Source organism: Coptis chinensis, chromosome 5 (genome assembly GCF_015680905.1).
Source record: "Coptis chinensis isolate HL-2020 chromosome 5, ASM1568090v1, whole genome shotgun sequence".
Lineage (NCBI taxonomy): Eukaryota > Viridiplantae > Streptophyta > Magnoliopsida > Ranunculales > Ranunculaceae > Coptis > Coptis chinensis.
This window is the reverse complement of record NC_141460.1, coordinates 2,533,151-2,546,979: the sequence shown is the minus strand read 5'-3', so window position 1 is coordinate 2,546,979 and position 13,829 is coordinate 2,533,151. Positions and strand designations below refer to the sequence as shown.

At 37.5% G+C, this 13,829-nt stretch overlaps 1 long non-coding RNA gene across 1 annotated transcript; it reads left to right on the top strand.

Annotated features, from left to right (window-relative positions):
• The first annotated feature begins 8,574 nt into the window (after positions 1 to 8,574).
• LOC147496261 (uncharacterized) lies at positions 8,575 to 9,762 on the top strand. The gene is made up of 3 exons (XR_015194236.1): positions 8,575 to 8,992; positions 9,073 to 9,492; positions 9,582 to 9,762. It is a non-coding gene; the product is annotated as an uncharacterized LOC147496261 (long non-coding RNA).
• The last annotated feature ends 4,067 nt before the right edge of the window (positions 9,763 to 13,829 follow it).

The window sequence follows — 13,829 nt, the reverse complement described above, 5'->3', positions numbered from 1 at the left end:
TAGATGGAGTTGCTTTCCTTGGACTTCAAGACTCAAACTCATGTTCTCAGGATCCTTGTCAAAGATAACTTGAGCTTCAGTGAAATCCACCTAGGCCTTCGCTATGTTACTATTCAAGTTTCCAAAGACGTCCCAGTTCCATTCTTTAAGAGCAATCTTTAACCTTTTGAGCTTCTTGACAAGTGTCAGAATTGGGGTTGCCACTAACTGTTGCTCCCAATTACTCTTAACAAACCCGAGGAACGCTTCATGGTGGGTCCATGCTTTCACAAATTTGAAAGGTATATTACTTGGTTTAGGTACCACCACATTACTACCAAGCAATGGAGAATGATCTGATCCCAACCTACAAAGGAGTTTATACCACCATCCAAGGAATTTATCCAGCCAACCTTCATTACATAGGGCTCTATCCAGCTTGCCCTGTTGGTTATTACACCAAGTGAATTTAACTCCACTATAGCCACATCCGGATAGATGACAGGAATTTACTATTGAAATAAATTCATTCATGGCAGTGCTACTAGGTGGTCGTCTACCTCTTTTCTCATAAGACTTCAATATAGCATTAAAATCTCCAATCAAAATCCACGGGTTAGCAGTGTACAAGGCCTGAAGGTCAATCCACAAGTCCTTTCTCAACACTAAATTACTTCTAGCATGAGCAAAAGAGAGGAAGCAACCTTCATACCATACAGAAATATGTTGAGAGGATTTAGCAACAAGAGTCACATTCACACCTCTCCTCCAAAGGAGCCAGAGATTTCCTTTATTCCCATTATCCTCGTTATGAAGAAACTAACAATCGTAATCAGTTAAACCCAAGAAGAATAATGATATACTGCTAACTTTAACCATAGGCTCAACATGACACACAAAATCAGCATTGAAGTGAATTAAGATGTCTTTCAATCTATCTACGACATTATTTTTAATAGTACCTCTAATATTCCAATAAACAATCTTCATTAAAGACTAGTTGGAAGAAGAGTAACTTGTTGCCTTGACCTAGTTGTTGGTGGTGGAGCAATGACTTTGTTCTTAACACCTTTCTTAGGCTTTTTATGTGAAACTGGGATGAAGCCATCATCTTGACCTTCAGCCATGTCAGCCCACCTTGTGAAGACCTACCCTGTTTTAGAGACAACTTGACCTTGAGGTGATGTAGCTTCCATAAAAACAAAAGTAGTAAGAGTTTAAACAAATGACACCACTTCTTGGGTTTCAAAGGTATCCGACACTACCACACTGAGTAGTTCTTCCGAAGTGGCTGACTCCTCACCATTTCCATTCACCCCCAAGACATGCTCAGATTGAAGAACCGGGGCATCTGTGTTAGCACCATGGCACTTGTCCAGAGATCAAATCTCTATAACTGTTTAGATATTCATGGCACCTTTCCACTTAAAATGCAACAAACTGTGCCGTCAAGTTTCACTGTTACATTTCTTTTTCCTTATTTTCTTTTTTCTTTTTTCCTTTTATTTACTTTCTCAACTTTATGTTGGGGAAAACGATACCAATCGATCCCCACTAAGATAGTTTGCACTTGGGCACTCTACTACTCTAATGAAAATCTAAGCTTTCACTATAACTAACAACTAACAACCGACCAAACTTTCTAAGCAATATAGTTAACAACTATCACAAACAAGTATTAATAATAAAGCAAAAAAAGTAAAGCATACTACAACACAAGATGTAACGTGATTCGGCTAATGATGTCTACTTCCACAAGAGCAAATCCTTTTATAAGTGTGGGAAGAAAGATTACAATCACTCCTCTCAAGTCTCTCGAACTTACTAGATCTCTCTTCTCTCCTTACAAATTTTTTCTCTTTGTAAGAGTTTCCTCTCAATTTTGGTTGCTCTCAAAATTGGGTTTCTATCTAAGATTTCTCTTACTAAAATCCTAACTTTGGTTTTATAGTAATCTGAAATTTCAGCGTGTCTCCAAAATTTCGGTTCCAAACGACATGCCAATGCCAACGTCAAAATATCAAGTCCCGAATGACATGGTGAGGTCGAGCTGAAGTTGCTCCAAACGGTCTGTGCAGACTGTGGAGACTCAATTCCAGTAGAATCAAGTTCAAATGACGTGTTGGGGCTTCTTACCACACGATGTATGCACGAGACCATTCAAACTTCGATTCGGAATCAATCGCAAGCGCAAGCGAAACCGCCGGGTTATTTCACTTGATCTTCTTCACAAACGATGCAACGGGGTTGTCCATCATTCATGTGAAAAGATGTCATCATGTTGTCCAGCTCAATGGTGAGGGACCCCAACACTTTACTATTTTATCCCTATTAAAACTCTAAAGTCCAACTGTTATCACTTACTCTACAATTTCTAGTCTATTACATTTTAGGCAGAGAGTGGCAATAGATGTTGAGGAAACATGGATTGGAATGTAAATGGAACTTGTTATCCAAAATGTTTGTCTGAACCAAACCGTATCCGAGGCCGAAGATAGAATGTAGTCTTGTTTTCGGTCATCTCTTCCTACACATTACTGACATTATCAGCCATTTATATACCTTGGAGTGAAGAAATGAAGGGAACCATTCTTTCAATGGATTAAACCAACCAAACCTTGACTGTTTCCCTTATAGCTGTGTATAATACTAGTACTTCATGAAAGAACCGTTCCTCACTATTGTTAGTAACAAGTGTTGGTTCAGAAATTCCCATAAAATTGGAGGTTGCTTCAAAAGACCATCGTAATCACCGTAATAGAAACCAGCTTGAAGAAGATACATATGTTTCAGTGTTACTGGAAACTTGTTCCAGTTTCTTTTGCCACTAGGGAAGAAACGTAGAGAATTCATTTGGGAAAGAGACTCATTGAGAGAACTTGTTTTGACAAACCATCTCTGCATGCTACCTACCTTTTTGGAATTTATGTTTCTCTAAATTTGACTCATTGTGCACAGTACATGAAAACAAAAGAGAGAAGTAATGTTGCTTGAGAAAATAAGTGAAGTAATATACAAAAAGAAAATAAGGAAAAATAAATGTAACACTGAAACTTGACGGCACAGTTTGCTACATTTTAAGTGGACAGGTGTCATGAATATCTAAACAGTTATAGAGATTTGATCTCTATACCCGGTTATAGAGGAACCAGACTCAAATGAAATATACGTACCCATGTTTTACTCAAGTATTTAGTTGTCATAATGATCTTACCATTGCTAACCAACAAGTGTAGGTAAGTAGGTAATAAGTCGACCAAATGAAATGGCACACACCTACACTCCAATATATGAAGAGTCCTGTATTGGGCGCCACTACAATTAGATTGGGCAGTGATAAGAGCCCAAAACTGTAGTTTTAATGCCTTAACAATAATACTTTTAGACCAATTATGCTAGTAATAAATAAGAGTTAATGTTGATTACGTGCTTTTATGTATTTCCGACATTGGAGTCAATTATGTGTAGAAATGTATCACTTTGGCGAGATAAAGGAGCAAGGGTTGGTTGCTAAAAAGTTCTGTGATTAAAGGCCAAGATTCAAAGAGAAAAAGCCTTTTTAAAGCCCGGTCAAAGCTGAAAAGTCAAAGTCAACACGGGCAGAAACATCACACAAAAGTCAGCAGAACTTCTAAAGACTGTATCTTTAGACTCAGACTTTGGAATTGGGCCTACCTTATGTCAAAACGACCGGCTTGGAAAGAGTTTTCCAATGGTCCAAACCTTGACCCAATCAGAGGAGCATAAGTGGACAAAAAGTCTGTTGAAACAAAATCCAGCTGAAAAGGCCTCTATGGACTGAAGAAATTGGGTTTTGGGCTCGATTTTCCGGTCCAAAACATGGCTCCTCAGCCCATGAACGAAAATGTGGATTTTGTCTCCTCCATTTCAACAAACAAGACTTAACTCTTAAGCAAGGAGAAAATTAGGTAGCCATTAGTGAATAATTCTAGATCTAGTTTTTTGAGACTCCATTAATTAGTTTTCATATCTTGTTTTAGATCTAGTTTTACCTTTCAATTAATTAGTATTAGAACAAGTAGATTATTATTTTAGAATAAATTATTAGTTTCATAATAAAGTATTCATTTTCATCTCAATTTAGTTTATTAATTAAATTCTTATTTAGTTTTAGTATTGTTAAATTCATATCTTAGTTGTTAATCGTTTCTTAGTGTTAATTTAGTTTTGAATTCTTGATTAGTTCAAATTAGTAAAGTTAGAATCTTTATATTATGTCTTGTTTGAATTCGATTGGAAATGATAGTTTGATGAATCAAAGCTAAACCTCCATTAGAGGGGTTTGATGAAGCATTGAAGAAAACTTGATTGTGTAGTATAAAACTAGTTGTAAGAGTCTATTCCCCTCTAGAAGGTAGTTGATTTGCCATAAGAATGGGTTGAACTTTCTCACATGCTAGTCATTATTTGGTAGAGATTGTCATGATTGATTAGGGATTAGAACGACTAATTCTTATTGTAAAAACGTAAGAATTGGATTACAACAATCTATACTAGTTTATTAAGTTGGATTCAAGGTGGATTCAATCCCCCCCTAATTCTTTATCTAGATTCACACCTTAGTATTTTCGTCATTTTGTTATTCGTATCTTGTTTAGTATTTGAATTGACATCGTAGTATAATTCCCACATTACTCTCATTAACTTTGGATAGACCGATAACCTTAGAAAACATTGAATACTAAAGAACTAGGAGTGAAACGAATCTTTCACTCCAATTCTATTACAATAGCATCGAGAGTAGAAAACTTTGATAAACATCACATGTAAAGTCTAGTTTTAGTTTTACATGTGTTTAAGTTTCATCATTTATGCGTAAGTAAAACTATCATTTTACTTTTATCAGATTGGGCATCCTCTAGCCCAAGCCCAAACAACAAAGCCCAAACAAAAGCCTAGTACCCCCCACCACCACCAAATCACAAAACCGGGAAAACCTACCCTAACATGTCATCTCTCTCGCGCAAACCCTTCGAAATCCTAACGAAAAAACCCCAAATTCGAGTTTCAATTTGAGTTTTAATAAACCTACCAAAGATTATTTTAATTCGAGTTTCTCTTCGAGTGCAAACCCTTCGAGTGCCTGATTGAATTACCACAAATCAAAAATCTAATTAAAACCATTCAAGTTTGTCCAACAATTCGAGTTTCTCACCATTTTAATTCCTGTTTGGACAAACCAATCTAACCACATTGTTGTTAAATCACCATATTCGAGCTTTAGCAAAATTACAAGTTGGGAGAGCGGTGAAAGCTTGAAATTTGCGAGTTCTTCAATTGAAATTCAGGTTGGTTCTTCTTAATTTGCGAGTTTCTCTTATTATGTAATCATATATATGTGATATGATCATGGTTTGTTGCTTTGAAATGTTATATATGGATTATTAATATGACTCTGTCCAAGAAGAGGCAACAGTGTGGGTAAGTTGAGTTTCCATATATCAGTGCTACAATATGGCAGAATTATAGTAGATGATTGAAAATAGGGAATGGACAGTTGAACTTAACCTAGATAGCAATAACAATGTCAATGGATGAAACGATTCTGCATAACCTGTCCATGCTTTCCCTTGACACTCCTTATTTAATAATCATAAATCTATAACATTTGAGTACGTGCTTGATTGAAATATTAAAAGTTCTAGATTATAAAAGTTAACGAAATGAGAGGAAGGTGGAATGGTGCGAAGAGTTTTTGAGTCAGTTTGTGGGACGCATTAAATGAGTTTTACATGTTTTGCACTTTTTGGTTGTACCGATATTGGAATGCTTTTGTTATAATGTTAGGAGCACTTTTTGGTTGTTATTTTTTCCTTTTTTTTTATTGGCAAGCCTTTAAAGGAGATTGTACTTTTTAATGTTAATATTTAGGTCTAGCATGGTCTTTTTAATCACTATCTCATAATGAAATACTTTTTATGAAATAGGTTCAGAGGTTAGATGTTAACAAAGACATTCCTTGATATGAGTGGTTTCTTACTTTTTACTTGTATTTATGATCTTGATGGGTCAAATCTTAGAAAGGACATGATAGGAAAGGGAATGTAAGATTGGACGAGATTTGAGCACTTTTGTTGTTGCTTCTTGATGTGGTCATTTCTTTGAGAAGGAGGAACATGAATATGATAGTGTTGGCAGGGTTATTCGTTAAGGTTTTAGATTGTTTCATCTCTCGTATATTATTGACGAGTGATGCGTAACTACAAGTGGGAATAAATAGAATTAGAGTAAACTGAGATGGTTGTGGAGGCAACCATTGATAGGGGAAGTTTGTCTTTCAATATTTGGTCTGAACTATAAGTATGATCAGGTAGAAAGATTTGAAAGAGAAATAAGGAGGGTGTAAGATCACTGTGAGGTCTATTGGAGCCCAACTTGAAAGATAGTTGATCAAGGTCCTGCCACTCTAATAGTCAGACGGGGTATAAGATAGGGAGGGGTTTTTGTAAAGCCACAAGTGCTTGATTAGACTGATAGTAGTATTGGTACCTTCTTTAAAATTTGCGGTGAAAGCTTAAAATTTGCGAGTTCTTCAATTGAAATTCTGGTTGGTTCTTCTTAATTTGCGAGTTTCTCTTATTATATAATCATATATATAGAGTTCTTCAATTGAAATTCAGGTTGGTTCTTCTTAATTTGCGAGTTTCTCTTATTATATAATCATATATATGTGATATGATCATGGTTTGTTGCTTTACAAGGTCTTTGAGAGAAAAGGGGACAAAAAAACAATGTAGAGATGATGAACAGTTCATTTATTATGGTTGTTTGATTTGGCATGTTTACATATATGTCTTTGAATTTTTTTAATGAAGATACACTTGATCAGTTGTTGTCGTTACCTGAGGTTGATATCATATCCACCAGAAAGTTGTATGAAGCTATTTGATTTATGTGCCAAGTGATGAATTGTTGTCTGAAGAGCTATTTGATTTTGACCAACTGGTCATGAATGTATTTATCACTTGTCTATCTTCCTCGTTCGATTATGGTTTGAACCTTCGGATATTAATTTGTCTATTATTATTATTATGGTTTTTCTTTGTACATTGTTTCTTTAAATATGGTTTGAATGTTGGCTTCGAAATGTTGATGTTTTTTAATGTTGGCTTGTTTTGTTTGTTTGTTTGTTGGCTTGAAAACACAAAATTAGAATTCGTTTGATAAAATGCCTGATAGAAAATTACTTGTTTGTTTGCGATTGTAGAACTGTAATAGAAACTCTGTTTGTGATTGCAATAACTTCTATTACACTGGTATTTTACTGGAAGTGGTTGTTGGCATTCCAAAGTGTTGCTATTCTATAGGTGTAGATTTGATTAAACTTATTATAGTTACTAATACTTGTTTTATTTTTCTTTGTAGCGATGGGTCCTCGATCAAAGAATATGAAGAAAGAATGTAGCGAAAACTACATTCAAGGGCGTGAAGAAATTGTTTGGTGGTGGTTCCTCTAGTGGTGACGTAGTTGGAAGAAAGAGACAAAGGGCAGAGGGCTTAACAGCATCAGCACGTAGAGGGGACCATTTGGAAAAAGAGGTTCTTGAGGTTCCTAAAGTTGATTCATCGAGTGAAGATAGTGATAACAATGTAGGTTTAGATATAAATATGGACAAAGGGAAGAGGAGAGTGGAAGTGGAGAGTGAGGAGAGTGAGGAGGATGATGAGGAGGGTGATGAGGAGGGTGAGGAGGGTGATGAGGAAGGTGAGGAGGGGGGTGAGGAGCGGGATGAGCAGGATGATGTTGTAGAAGAATATGTGGTAGACGACGTACCACTAGTGGAAGAAGCACCTCTGGTATTAGATTTTGTAATAAAATCCAATGATGATTTGGAGTTTAAAAGAGGTGAGTATGGGGGTGGCCTGTATTAGTCAGAGTTGTTGTATGACTATGCGGTGCATGTCGCTCGCGATATTTTGTTTTTCTGTAGTACTTTGATTTTCTTTTACAAAATCTTTTGTTTCTGCTCATATATATCTAATGCGTGCTCGGTTGTTTTAGGAGGATAGCGGAGCGTTAAAGTTTGTTTCGCACTTAGCAAAGTTATCCCAATGGGATTTCAAGAATGAATTTCAAAGGTCTCCGAGATTTGCCCAACAACTGAGAAGGACTGGGTTGTTTGATCTCGTGGAAGGTTATCACGAGCATATGGATCCACCATTAATCTTTGCGTTTGTGGAGAGATGGCATCCGGAGACCAACACCTTCCATATGCCAGTTAGGGAAATGACTGTGACTTTGGACGATGTTGTCCAAATCTGTGGAGTCACAGTTAGAGGAAGAGCGATGCAAGTGGACAGTGAGCTGGACTTACAAGAATCGATAAATCTCCTACATCGTGCTCTAGGTCTGGACATTGATTTGATTAAGGCGGAGATGGAAGCTAGCAAGTTCACTTCAAAAGTAAGTCTAGAATTCATCCGGAAGCATTTGGAGAACAAGGTTCATGATAGCCCCATATGTGATGCTGGTGGGAAGGTGGTGGAGAAGGCCTCGAGTTTCCAGGAAGTCCAACGGGTTGTCAGAGCTTTTATCTTATTTTTCTTTGGATGTGCCATTTTTATTGACAAGTCTGGGACTGGAGTGCCTATATGTTATCTGAGGCCATTGTTGAAATTCAGTGAGATAGAAGAGTATGCATGTGGTGCAACAATTTTGGCATTTTTGTATAGAGGTCTTGGGGCTGCCACATGTGCGAAGGTGAAAGTGGTTACAGGCTATATGACTCTTCTACAAGTAAAACTTGAGTATTTTAGAGTTTATTTTTTTTTTAATGTTAATTTTATTACTCTATCAATATGTTAACTATTTGTGTATATCTAGGCGTGGATCTATGAGTATTTTTCGGTACTCAGAGCAGTCCCAAACTTCGACTATAGCTTGTCTCAGCCGCGTGCTCATAGACACACAGTAGTCGCTCCACACTATTACGATACAACGCATGCATTGCAGTATTATTGAGCGATACTTGATGATTTGAATTATTTCAATGTAAGTATTTAAGTTTATTTATATTTTTTTTTAGTAATTGATCATTAGAGTTGTTAATGACACATTTGATTTTGTTTCAGGTTGATTGGCATCCCTACAAAAATGTCAGAGATACAAACCCGATCGATGACAGTGCATTTTTTGAGGGATTGATATGTTTTTTCAACATTGTCGAGCTTCAAGCTGTCGCAAAGGTGGTGCGTCAGTTGGGTCACGTGCAACTTGTACCTATAGATCCTCCAACACCAAATTAGAGAATAAGAACTGTGGCAGGTCGTGGGTATGAGGTGAACTAGACCAATATTGGGCCACTTTACAGGGAGTCATGGCAGAATCACGTGATCCAACCCTGCAATCGAGAACCTATCTCGTCTTATCCATGGGAGTGTCATCAAAACTACATGACTTGGTATGTGAGGAATTCTCATGTAGTTTTGGTGAACCCTGAGTGTCTTCCTATTCATCCTTCTCTGGAGACACTGCCTAACTGTTCACCGATTGTAAGTATTGTGATTTTTAATTGAGTTTCTCTAACTGTGATTTTTTGCATTTGATTGGTAACTTATCTTGATTTCCCTTTTTTCGACAGAACGACGTCATCGATGAAACTAGTTGTTTGCTAGAGAGAAGTCTGCAATTGGTTAGGAATAATATTCCAGAGGAAGCAAGGTCCTCCTTCGAACGGGCGTACAACTTGACTAGGTGCAAGTACAGTGGTGGGTGTTATAGTTCATGATTTGTTTCAGTTTAGGGTTTGTAACTTTGGAACGAATGGATGGATTATTTGATTTTGAATGAATGATGGATGTTTGGAATTTGTTGTTATTTGATTTTAAATGAATGATGGATGTTTGTGTTTGTTGTTAAGTGGAATTTGATGTTAGTTTGTATGAATATGAAAGTGTTGTAAAAACAAAATGAACTTTTAAATTTTTTTTGTCCAAACGACCCAGCCACATCGTTTGGCATAAAGGCCAAACGACCTCGTCATATCGTTTGTCCTTTATACCAAACGACTGCGGCAGATTGTTTGGCTTAATGCTCAAACGACCTAGCCACATCGTTTGGTATAAAAGCCAAACGACCTCGTCAGATCGTTTGACATAAAGCTTAAACGACCCAGCCACATCGTTTGGTATAAAGGTCAAATGACTTGATCATGTCGTTTCGGTCATTATTGACAACATACGAACATTATTTCCAAATCACCCGATTGCCATCCGAATCAACTTAGTCGATTACTTGATTTCCAAATCAAATCAAATAAAGCCCTAACATTAAAATAAAATCAAATTACACTTGTTCTAAATTACATCAAAATATCATATGAACATCATACAAACAACTTAGTTGATCACTCGATTTCCAAATCAAATCAAATAAAAGCCCTAACATTAAAATCAAATCAAATTACACTTGTTCCAAATTACGTCAAAATATTATATCGACAACATACAAATAACTTAGTCGATAACATGTACTATTGGATCTTCAACGGGCTCATTTTCCTATATTAGATTGGGAATATTCAATGCCATAAATTGCAATTGCCTTGCTGTCAAGGCCAAATTCTAACTTTTAACAATATCATATCGAGCTCTAAGCTATAGGTGCATCACTGGAGGAACCGGACAATCTTCAACAAGTTTAACATTGATAAAATGATTTCCACCAACATGTGCACTACCCAACACTTTTTTCACTCTCTCAGGATTTGCTTGGGTTCTCAGCAGCATGATAAGGAAGCACTGACGAGCTCCTAAATGCAGGAGGACAACATTAAATCTTGAAGCAAATAGGTATCCAGCAAAGGGCATGCTCATCCACTTATTTAAGGGTGTGTAACCTTCTTCATGTAGGATTTCCTTCATTGCATAAAAATCCTCACTTTGATTGTACAAAGTACAATAAAAGGGGAGGTTGTCAGTAAGCTCTTCGTACAAGTCCCTTCTCATCTGTGGCCATTCTTCTTGACTTCTTCCTAATGTAATGCAGAAAGCTCTATAACCGCAGTTGTCATCGCCAACAGGGTCATGGACTCTAACAATGTATTTATGCATTTCTTCAATAATATCCAACCCGTAATCCTTAGGATCCCTTGTCTTTCCAAAGTCTAACCCATCTCTCACATTTTGTGGTGTGGCTGTTTTTGGAGAAGGCTTATTTCTTGGTGTGGTTGTTTTTGGTGTTTTTGGAAAATGATTATTTGTTGGTGTGGTATGGGTGTTTTGGGTTGGTATTTTTGGAGAAAGCTTCTTTCTTGGTGTGGTGTGGGTGTTTTGGGTGGGCGTAGTATTTGGTTGTGACGAGACCCACTCCTCATGGTCACATTGAGAATGTCCAAAATGAGATGGATCTCACTTTGAAGAGTTCTCATCTCCAGTTGGAAGCTTTCTGCTGCAGCTACCTTTCGGCCGACCTTCGGTTTTTGCTTCCTCACTAGGCGGTACTAGCCATGTACTTTATGGTACAACAATCTCCATAAGCTTCCTAATCATAACCTTTGCTCTTCTTCAGAAACCATTGCAAACCTATTCATGAACAAGTCCATCGAAGGTGTAACATCGGGACTAACACCCACAAACACATTGGGAGAAGCAGACAATGTTTTCCAAAAGAGGTTGATAGTAGTCAAAAGGATGGACCGCTCTTGCTCTTCAAACTCAATTAATTCATAAGCACATGGTTGTCCATGGATCATGCGCAAATAGCACCAACACCTGATCTTTCCATCGTTAACACGCTTTACGCGGGTATCTATTTCTTCAAATAGTAAGTCCAAACACTTGCATGAGACAAGGCCTCTGAGTTCACGAAACAAAGGAATCCGGTGGTGGTGCTGAGTTACAATCATACTTCTATCAAAAGTAGCTCTAATCTCGGACATCTAGATCTCTAGAATCGGGTGGATTAAGCTAAACATACTCAAAAAATCATGACAGTTTGCATTTCCTAGTACACGCTTCACCTGAACATGAGACCCTTCAACTCTATTGGTCATTGTAGTCCCAAAGTGAATGTGTTGGTCAGTCCAACAACATACGAATTGATCCCTGTGAGAAAACCAAGTCTCTCGCAAATAACTAACAAAATTGGAGTACTCAACCCTGTAATATTTTTCCAAAGCATCCCATCTACGCTGGAAAATAATCTCTGTCTTCGATTTGATTATAGTGTTCCACGAGAACTGGGCCTTCTCTACAAGTTCTGTAGTTGAAAAAATATCGTAACATTTTGAAAGGACGCACGTAGCAATATGCCATCTACATATATGCTTGTGTGAGTTAGGGAAAACTTTGTCAGCGGCACTTATCAGGGCCAAGTCCCTGTTAGACACGATCACGGATGGGCTTATGTCACCAAGCAAGCCACTAAAATGATGTATGGCCCACTCATAGTCGATTGTTGTTTCTGAATGAAGCACCACCTGACACATGGTGAAAGACTTCCACGTTGAACTCACCTGAACAAACTATACGAAAGACCACCGATACCTGTTAGTTTTGTAGGTAGCGTTTAACATGAAAATTGTTGGAAAAGTCCGAGCCAACTTAACACCTTCTGGATGTGCCCATAACAACCCCGTTATCTCCTCAGTATTCTCATCCTGTCTCAACTCCTCAAAATAATATTTTTTTGTTAACAACTCACGCAATCTCTACAATTGTGTGAGACCGTTCATATCCAATTTCCTCACCTTCTGTCTTGCAGTGTAGACTTGGGATATACTAGATATGTTTTCATGATACCTATTTTTGATGGAATCCAAAATTTGTTTAGGCTTTATTCCACACTTACTCATCTCTGATAAGTATTCGAACTCTGGAACGGTCAGACGAGTAGCAAATGCATGTCCTTCAAGGGTCTTCGCCAATACATGGTTGTGAATACCATTTCTAACTTCTATTTTCCAACTATCAATAGTGCCGCGTTGGAAAACACCTTTTAACTTAAATGGACATCCCGATTTCTTGGTTCCCGACCTTCTCTTATTAGCCCTCCCTTCGCCTTCCTTCTTGTGTGACCGACACACACCCGATCACTCGCAAGCCAAATTCAATCTTGCTACTCAGTTTCCCTTGGCACACTCCAACTTTTCAATAACCACAACAACATTAACTTGTTTTCCTCTAGCGGTTGCCCAACCGATTTCCTCATTACGTGTATGAAAGACCTAAATACATAAAAAAACAACAACTATTATTAATACACTAATAAAATTACATTTAGAAAATTAAAAATAAAATAAAATCAATGCCCACTCAATCATACCTCTTCCATAGTAAAAATTTATGTTGTATCACTTAAAATCGGTTGACAATCCACATCATTCGAGTTTGCAGAGGATCGGTTCCCGGATAGCGGCAAAGAATCCTACATATAGAAGAATAAAACAAGAGTCTCAAACAATTTGCATTTAGTTTCAAAGTCACAAAAAAAAAATGAACTTCTAACTGAATTTAGTCCAAACGACCCAACCATGTAGTTTCATAGATGGTCCAAACGACCCAGCCATGTAGTTTTATAGCGTCCCCAAACGACCCAGCCATGTACTTCTATAGTGTCCTCAAACGACCCAGCCATGTCTTTCTATAGTGTTCCCAAACGACCTAGCCATACCCATGTCGTTCCATAGTATCCCCAAACGACCCAGCCATGTCGTTTGGGCTCGGGTTTTGCATTCATTCATTCATTCAATGAATCAAGTATTTTGTATTCATTCTAATCAAGTGTTACCTTATTATTTAGGTTTACACTTTGTCATCGACGATTTCTCAGCATCTCATTTGCTCGACTAGTCGCATCTTCAAATTCTTCACCTTCACCTTCAACATTT